Genomic DNA, 9,963 nt, shown 5'->3' on the forward strand with positions numbered 1-9,963 from the left:
CCTGAACTATTTACTGTTGACTCTAGAGCCCCGTTTTTGTGGTGTGTACATCTCTGTGGGGAACCACACATTTTGAATATGTATACTTGTGTATATTTACGTCTATTCTATGACTGCTTTTGCACAATGGCAGGGTTCAGTACTTGCAGCAGAGATCTTGTGGCCTATAAAGCCTAAAATACTATCCGACTAAGGTTTCGAGCCGTAGCCGGTTTTTGTGGATGAGTGTTGTGTGTGTGTGGGAAGCCAGTGATTGATTGATTGATTGATTTGGGACGGAGTCTCTGTCTGTCGCCCAGGCTGGAGTGCAGTGGCGCGATCTCGGCTCACTGCAACCTCCGCCTCCAGGTTCAAGCCATTCTTCTGCCTCATCCTCCCTAGTAGCTGGGACTACAGGCGCCCGCCACCACGCCCGGCAAATTTTTTTGTATTTTTAGTAGATTCGGGGTTTCACCATGTGGGCTCTTGACCTCGTGATCCGCCCGCCTCGGCCTCCCAAAGTGCTGGGATTACAGGCGTGAGCCACCGCGACCGGCCAAGGAAAGCTAGTGTTTTTGACTCTGTGTGTGTGTACCCGCCTGTGTGTTGAGACCCAGTTTTTGTAGTTGCATAGGTGGGTATGTGTGAGGGGAACCCAGGGCCTGTGATTTCTTTCTTCCCAGGTGACTCTGAGCAAGTTTTGGGGACTAGGTAGTAGGGAGAATGTGTGAGGAACTAGTTTTGGTTTCCCATTTCTGTGATTAGGTAGTAGCAATAATAAAAATAAAAGCTAACAGATACTACTATTAGGACTTTTACCATTACCTCTGTGACTAGCAGCTAGCACTTACTGATTGTTGTCCCTGGTCAAAAGTGAATTTTTCCATTTAAGGTTTTCTTTAATCCTGTAAGCCGTTCTCTGAGTTGTTCCTTGGAGCAAGTTTCTTTCTAGACTGGAGATTGTTCTAAATACCTGGTAATACTAGAATAAGAGGTGTGGTCAAGAGATCCAAGAAATCTTAGGATAAATCTGTCACTTGGCAGTTTCTTTGTTTTCTTTAAACCACCTCCCAAGAAAGTATGTCATCCTTTCTGCTGTTTTAGGGGCATGTTAGTGCGAAAATCTGGGAAAAAGCTTTATGCCTCAGACTGTCCTAGTTCAGAGAAACCAGAGTGTGTGGGTCGGATGTCTTGGCTCCTGATCAGGCTCTGTTGTGCCCATTCTCCGAATAAAGCAACTATCTCCCAAGACACCCATAAGTTTTCTAAGACAGTTTGTCCCAGAGCCCAGGTCCAGAATCTAGTCCTGGTCTTGGATTTGGTCAGACCTTCCCTCACTCTCACCTCAAGACTCCCCACCACTTCCCCCCCTGCCCCAGGAACCCATAGGAATTACAGGTATAAATTAAATACCTGATCCTATGACAGCTCCAGAGTATCTGGAATCTTTTTTTTTTTTTTTTTTTTTTTTGAGACAGTGTCTCGCTCTGTCGCCCAGGCTGGAGTGCAGTGGCGTGATCTCGGCTCACTGCAAGCTCCGCCTCCTGGGTTCAGGCCATTCTTCTGCCTCAGCCTCCCAAGTAGCTGGGACTGCAAGTGTCCACCACCACACCCAGCTAATTTTTTTGTACTTTTAGTAGAGACGGGGTTTCACCTTGTTAGCCATGATGGTTTCACTCTCCTGACCTCGTGATCTGCCCGCTTCAGCCTCCCAAAGTGCTGGGATTACAGGCGTGAGCCACCACGCCCAGCCCAAGATTTAATTTGTTAAAAAAAAAAAAAAAAGTAGGGTAAAGACGCTAGAAAGTCTAGAGAGGAAGGAGGGATTATTTTACACAGGATGGTCAGGGGAGGCCACTTTGATAGGTGGCATTTAGCAGTGAGGCTTCCTGAACTCAGCATGACTGCTCCACTTGGCTCAGATTCCAGCTCTGTCCACTGTAGTTGAGGAATTATCCCTAGACAGAGAATGGGAAGATAAAGAGGCTCAGCTTGTTAACAGGTTCCCCTCTCACATGAATCTTTTGTCCACTGCCTCAAAACTACCCCGATATAGTTTAATTTCGTAGTATGCTATTGTGTCATGCTGCAACTCTTTCAGCTCCAAAAGGGATGGCACCAGGTTCAAGAGGCTAAAGAAGAGACTCAGATCCAGGAAATGAGGCATAGGTTATATGTGAGATGGAACTTACATACAGAGTGGTCCAGTGGTGGTAGGCTGAACAGGAGGACTGCCACCGCCTGCAGAAAGCATGGATTTTGTATAGCATTTTCACTTAATACTCTCCTCCTAACAGCATCCACATGGCAACCCTCATTTAACCCAAGACAAAGAGCCTCAGCCCCCATAGGGCCAGCGTTCCACAGGACAGGCCAGGGACTCATTTAACCCAAGACAAAGAGCCTTAATCCCCTATAGGGCCCACGTTCCACAGGACAGGACAGGGACTCAGACATTTATCATAGATAAAGATGAATCTCCAGGTTGGTCATATTTGGAACTCCGAACATGTATTCAGGTGCGTCTGCCATGCTGGGTCATTTTCAGAGTATGCTTAAGTTATTGCTATCAGTGTCTACCATACACAGTTGCATCTACCATACATAGTTGCATCTGCCATATGCTATGATAGGAAGACTTGTCTAGTACAAGCTTCTGTATCATAGCCCACAGCAGAACTCGTATTTGGGAGTATTGTTTGAAGGGATTAAGCAGAGAGAATTGAGTCAGGATATCACTGGGGAGGTATACAGTTTATTTGTGGGATTTCAAGGGCCTGAATTGTGACAACAGAATAAAGTTCTTGTGGGAGAAATATTTTCAGAGGATTTGAGAGCATGGTGTTGAAGAGTTAAGGAAACAGCATATATCTTTTCGTGCTAGATGCTTACATGCAAATGAATCTCCTTATGCTGTCACAAATGTATGCTTCTCTCTCCCTCCCTTTCACTTATCAGTCACATCCCACTAGTCCTGGAGCCTCTCCTACCCTGAGGTCAGGCATGAACCCTGGTGTGTAGTTTTGCTCAAATGCTTACGATCGATAACCCAGTTGTGCACCAGGTTTCTTTATATCTTGAGGTTATCTACTGAACACATGAAAAATAAATTCAGCAAATTATAGAAACTACGAGACACTGCTGTCTACCCTTTGACAAACGTTTACTCAATGTTGTGTGCTGGCTTATTTGCATTGTGTTTTGCGAAAGTCTTAAAATCACAGTCATATCTAGGTTTTTTCCAAGCAATTCTCCTGCCTCAGCCCCCTGAGTAGCTGGGATTACAGGCACCTGCCACCGTGCCCGGCTAATTTTTGTATTTTTAGTAGAGACAGGGTTTCACCATGTTGGCCAGGTTGGTCTTGAACTCCTGGCCTCGATGGTATACACATTCCTATGGAAGGCAAGCATTATCTTGTGAGGTACATAGCTGATATGATGCTTCTGCATGGTCTTCAAAGACAGGGGGGCCTTATCTTTCAAGAAACTGAATGAAACTCTTCTTAAAGCAAAAGTAAGGCTAAAGAGAATATGACTGTTTAAGATCTACAACTTTATCTGCTTATATGCCCCATCTCCAGTCCTAAAGCCAACTCTTTCCTCATCAAGGGTCCAACTTTGGCTTGGGAGACTTGTGTAGTTGAGAAATTGAGCCTGAGTCACCTCTTCCAATAAGTGCATATGCTTGGACTTGAGGTCTGCCTGCCCTCTGACTGCAAGAGATGACAGTTTCTTTAAATGCTCCTTTTGACATTCACGCTTTAGAATGCTGATTAAGGTATCTGAGATTGTTATTTTCTCTGCTGTTTGCATTAGTAGCACTTTTTAAAAGGCACCTATTCCACAGTCCTAATAGTTGCTATTTCTGCTGTACTAATCAAAGGCCAGAGGTACTGCACATGGCAGGGCATTCTTCTGCACCTATATCCCATCACAGTAGATAATCTTAGCAATTGTACTGTGAAAGCTGGCCAGGAGCTGTCTGTCCTTTTGATGTCCGTTTCCTTGATGCTTAGTGATATAGAGCATTTCTCATATACCTGCTTGCCATTTGTGTGTCTTATTTTGACAAGTATCTATTCAGGTTTTTTCCCATTTGAAAATCAGATTATTTAGTTTTTTGCTATCGAATTGAGTTCCTTACATATTCTGAATATTAATCCCTTGTTAGATGCATGGTTTGCAAATTACTCTTTCCCAATCTGTAGGTTGTCTCTTTACCTGCCCAAGGCTTATGGCTGCCAGTGAATTGATTTGAGGCTGCCTGCCAGTGAATTGATTTAGGGCTGAGGCCATTTTAGTCAGCCAGCAGTGAAGTGGTCTGGGACATGGGACCCTCCTGCGTGGGTGGCAGATTCTCTTCTGGCCTGGGGTGGGTCTAAAATCTCTGTTCATGGCCACCATTCTGTACTCAGGGGCCTTGAGGTTCTGCCCAGTGCTGTGTTTTACTGTGGCAGGGCAAGTACTTGTACCATGCACGTTTCCCTCTCCTTCCTTTAAGGCCTTCCGTGCTATGCTGCTAGGGTTGGAAGAAGGGAGGTGAGGCCAGTGGGAGAGTATCCTTCTTACTGTCTTCAGTTGTCTTTCCTTGTTATGCTAAGCCCAGGTACTGTGATCTTTCATCTAGTTTCCTTAGCTCTTGTGAATATATTTTCTTGCATGGATAGTTGTTGAAATTTATTTTCCTGCCGGGGGGGTTGCTGAAGTGTTCCTTTCTGCCATCTTGCTCCACCTCTCTGTTCCTTGACCTTTTCTAGTGACCATGTCTTCTACCCCATCAGCCACTCAACTAAAAGATTACCCCACCTATGTTTCATTAATAGTGTATGTATTTCCACCATCATTTCAATGTCACATATCTATATTTTAAGAAAATGTGCATTAGCAGCTACTCCATTTCCACAGTACTTCAACTCGAGAATTACAATTGAGTGATCTACCTTCATCTTACTATCCCTTTCCTCTCATAGCCCACATTGAGATGTTGAAATTAATTACTTTAGTCACTTCTTTGCATTTTTTGCTAGAGAGAATTCATCTGATAAACACTAATCCCAAGTAAACTCAACTTTAAACATGACAGGAGATGAAACCAGAAAACCTTGCTTACTTATCTTTCTTTAACCTTAATGTCCACTTAACAAAGACTTGTTGCCTGAGAAAACATCATACCTTATATTTCTGCTTTACCTTCAGTAGCTTCTTCCAATCTTCTCTTTCATCCGATGACCTTGAGGCACATTTAATGAGTAAACCAGGATGGGGTCAGGAAGAAGTTCCACATTTCCCAACAGGACAATCATCCCCCTGCCCCCTCCCATTACTGTGGATGAGCTGTCCATGTTCCTGCTGAAGGCCAACCACTCATCTGAGGCTCACTTTTCTCACTGCTTTGCTTACTTGCTCAGGGTGTAGCTCTAATAATTATGAGCATTGTCTGCTCTAATAATTATGAGCATTGTCTTCCACATAATTTTCCTACTCTCTTAAATCATTCTAGAATAATAAAAATGTTCTGGAATTTCCCTTAATTTAAAAACACTGTTACTCTAAGTCATGCATACTCTTTAAACAACTCCCCCATTTCTCTGTTCCCCATTTCAGAAAAGATCCTAAAAAGAGTAGTCTTTGTTCTTTGTCTGTGGCTCCTTGATAACATTTTTCCTTGAACACACTGGGCCTCTAACGCCACCATTGAAATTGCTCTTATAAATGTCACCAAAAGTTGTCCATGATGCTAAATTAAAGGATCAATTAGTCCTTCTTCTACCTAAATCCTTACCAAGATGTGAGGTTGCTGATGAACCCCCCATCCTTGAACCTCTTTTTATTTGGCCATTTGATGATTGACACCATCATTTTCCACGTGGATTACTTCAACAACTTGTTAACTCATTCTGTCACTTTTTTATAGTCATGTATTCTTAACATATCAGGTAGATTAATTCTATAAAACCTTAAGTCAGATCATGTTCTGGTCTCCTTTAACTTCTCCAGCGACTTTCTGCCTCACAAAGAATAGAATCCAGATTCCTCACAATGGCCTAGACAACCCTAATGAAACCCCACACTGTGAGCTCTCAGATTCCACTTTAGTCCCACTGGCCTCCTGTGTTCTTCCTCAAACGTGGCTGGTTTGCCTTCACATCAAGGTTTTGTACATTGCTGTTCCTTTACCTGGAATGCTCTTCCCTTGGGGAGCCCAGCAAATAGGTCAATGTCATCCTCTCCTTGAGGTCTTCCCAACCACCCCATTGTAGACTGCAGGTTGAAAATGGAATCTTCCCACCCTGTGAAGTCAGCAACCTCATTCTTTCCAGTGCCCACTGTGTGGTGAGCATGTTTAGGCTTTATTACAGGGTCTCAGATGAAGGTTTGACCTGTAATAAGTCACATGTCTGTCCTCTGTTTTTCTCCATAGGGGTTCTATTCAGCCTCTTTGGTGGGATAAACATTCCTTATTTTCAGTATATGTGAAGAAAGACTCACTCCACAGGGCTAGGGCCTAGATCAGCACTGTGAGCAGAAGAAACTCTCTAAGAAGAAAACGTGAGAGTGCTCTACATGATGAACAATATCTAGAAAATGAGTGTGGCCAGGTCTGGCACGGTGGCTCATGCCTGTAATCCCAGCACTTTGGGAGGCCGAGGCGGGCGGATCATGAGGTCAGGAGATCAAGACCATCCTGGCCAACACAGTGAAAACCCGTCTCTACTAAAAATACAAAAAATTAGCCAGGCGTGGTGGCAGGCGCCTGTAGTCCCAGCTAGTCAGGAGGCTGAGGCAGGAGAATGGCGTGAACCCGGGAGGTGGAGCTTGCAGTGATCCGAGATTGCACCACTGCACTCCAGCCTGGGCAACAGAGCGAGACTCCGTCTCAAAAAAAAAAAAAAAAAGAGTGTGGCCAGATGGTTTCCCAAGATACACACTATTCATTAACAATGCTCTGTTTTCAGAAGTCTTCTTCATAATCTTAAAAATACTCCATTTCTTAGTCATTCAAAGTCATGAGCCACTTATGTTATTTTATAAAGTCAAATATTTTTCTTGTCTCATGTCTTAGTGTATCAATAGAAGAAGGGAAATTCAGTCTTTATTTCTTTCACATCCTAATACTAGAACTCTTACCTTTTCTCATGAACCATCCTTTACTGTGATGCATATGGTTATCAAGTACCCATTTATGGCTAGTGTTCCATTATTGGAATGCTAAGCATGTGGGAGTTATATCCTACTGTTCAAGTCATTGCCAAGGTCTGATTGCAGAAATTCAAAAAATTGCAACCTCAGGCATAAATGGTAAGGAATAGTTGCTCATTTTATTATCTTTCATGGTCCGGAAGGATGTGTGCTTAATGACTGGAGTTCAGTTCTTCTGGGCTTAGTTTCTTGCCCACTAATTGGCTGATTCTCTCTACACTGGCTCTTATGTCCTAGGATGAGAACCACAAGAGAGAGGACATGAGGGTAAATACAGTGGGGAAAAAGAAAACAAACAGTGGCAGCAGAGAATGAAGATGAGGAGGAAAGAAAAAATGAGAAATAGGAAGAGAATTAGTTTGTTATGCTCGTCTGGCAAACGTGTAATCCGAATAAGTGATAGAGGATAGTGTTTATAAGAGAATGCTCTTCAGAGGCAAATAGACTGTTTAAATGCCATTAGATCTGAGTGTCCTTGATACATTCTTAGCCTGAAAACTAGAGGAATATGGGCTGGCAAACCAACACTGACATAAATAAATGGCAAGGAATATTAAAAAAGAAAACAAGTTTTGAGAGCTACGGGAACATATAACTTTAGGATATTAATCATTTCAGAAAAGGCTTTTATGAAGTAGTGAATTTTTTTCATTCTTTCTTGAAGAGTTTTATTTTTAAATAAGTTTGGATTACCAAAGAGCTGCAGAGATGGTACAGAGTTTCTATATACACATTCCCCAGCTTTTCCTAATGCTACCATCGTATAGAACCGTGTTACCTTAGTCAACCTAAAACCTTCACATTGGTACAATACTCTCAGAGAAACTGCAGACTATTCAGATTTCCACTGTTTTTCCAAGTATTATCTTTTTTAGTTCCAGGTTTTAGTCACAAATCTCACATTTCTTTAAGCCATCATGTCCCTTAGTCTACTTGGGTCTGCAATGATTCCTCAGTCTTTATCTTTTATGACCTTGTCACTCACCAGGATTTTTATCAAATGTCCCTCAGTTTGAGTTTGTGTGACTTTTGTGTGTGTGTGATTAGTCTGAGGGTATGAATTTTTAGGGATATTATATGCTAGAGAATTTTAAGCTGTTTTGTAAAGAATTAGTCAAATCAATGCAAGGACACCATAGATTTTTCTAGCAGAAGAAACAGCAACAGCATAGATGGTGAGTGGGAAATGATTATGGTGTATTTTACCTCTTTTAATCCAACTTAAATCTCTAAGATAGAGCTATCTTTCAACCAAAATGACCAGCTTTCCTAATTTTATATATCACCCATGTAAATGGACTAGAACAGAAATGATAGATTCCCCAGTTTTCCCTCTTTTATTTTCTCCTCTACCCCATAAATGGTTATTAACTGACTCTTTGTGAGATTTGCAAAACAGTTCTTTAGAGTGGGATTGTCCCAACCACTCTGAGCAAGGGGCAAGAAAACCAAGAGAGGCTAGAACAGCAAGTTTCACAATAGACGAAAACTGCCACCTGAGTTCAGACACAGAGATATACTCCTCTCTTCTCATCCTGTAAAACTCAAACCTTGGTTCCCCTTGAGGAGAGCCCGGCCTTTAGCTGCCCCAATGCACATTGACTGAACTTTAAGCTCTATTTCAGCCACTTTTGATGGCACCCATCCCTTTCTGTGCATGTCTTTGAATATTGACATGCTCCATCCTTGCTGGAATCCAATTTCCTGTCAATCTTGGAATATATAAATACTTCTTGCTCCATTTTTGAAGCCCCCTCAAAGCCCCATCTTCCTTCCCACCCATTCCTGACACTGCCTCTGGGTTTCTAGAATTCATCAAAATTTTCCCTAGAATTGTTGATAGCCCTCAGCATGTATATGTTAAGCTCTTCCTCAATACATGCATGAAATGTTGCCAGAGGAAATAAGAAAATTGAATAAATAACATTTGCCGCCTAACTGGAACAATGAAGAAAAGGCAGACAGCGACCATCCTTGATCTTCTCACTGGGATAACCTTTGAATGGGACAGTGGAATAGAACCATTAAGGGAGGGAAGATAGCTGTGAAATGGTGTGAAAGAGAGTGAATTTTGAGGAAAGATGGTTACCTGATGCAGTTCCTCACATGCTACTATCAGGACATTCTTTTTTCCTCTCATTTGTAGCCAGCCATGAGTGTGGTCATACCATGAGTCATGAGTCACTGTGAGAGAGATGAGGAAAAGGTGATGGGTTTGATTGTCTGCACAGTTGCAGCCCACTGTATGCATGCCATAAGTAGTTAAGGAGCACATGGGTGAAGTGAATGGAAATCCTTTTCCTTTTTTTCTCATTTGCAAGAGAAATAGAATTCTGCCCTTACTGCCTAGATACAAGGCAGCAGGTGCTATGTGAGATCGAGTATTGAAGATAAGTTTCACCTCTACCTGTGAAGTGGATTTTCAATTATGAAGAAAATTCAGTTAGCAAATATAGGAGCTAAACTTCATTGTTCTTTTTTTTTTGAAGTCAATGACTTTGTTGTTTCTATCATGAATTTAGTTGCTTTCTCTTATGCCAGAAAATGATGTAATTAATGGCTGCTAACACATGTTTTTTGCTTATCTTCTACCCACCAAGATGGTTTTTCCTCACATTTTCACTGTATCCAGATGACTGTGGCTGGAGGGGTCATGTCTCAAGGGATCCTGTTACCTGGATATTGTTGACTTATATAGTGTGGGGCATCTGACACATGCACACCAGCGTCTCCCCTTGATATTTTTAGTCTTCATATCAAGAGTAAACTTGCAGTTTCTCTCTG

General features: G+C 42.3%; 1 long non-coding RNA gene across 1 annotated transcript; it reads right to left on the bottom strand.

The window, feature by feature from the left end:
• Window positions 1-7,279: 7,279 nt before the first annotated feature.
• LOC129528736 (uncharacterized) lies at window positions 7,280-9,963 on the bottom strand. The gene is made up of 3 exons (XR_008674026.2): window positions 9,795-9,963; window positions 9,269-9,363; window positions 7,280-7,412 (listed from the first exon to the last, which is right to left on the bottom strand). It is a non-coding gene; the product is annotated as an uncharacterized lncRNA (long non-coding RNA).

Source organism: Gorilla gorilla, chromosome 20 (genome assembly GCF_029281585.2).
Source record: "Gorilla gorilla gorilla isolate KB3781 chromosome 20, NHGRI_mGorGor1-v2.1_pri, whole genome shotgun sequence".
Lineage (NCBI taxonomy): Eukaryota > Metazoa > Chordata > Mammalia > Primates > Hominidae > Gorilla > Gorilla gorilla.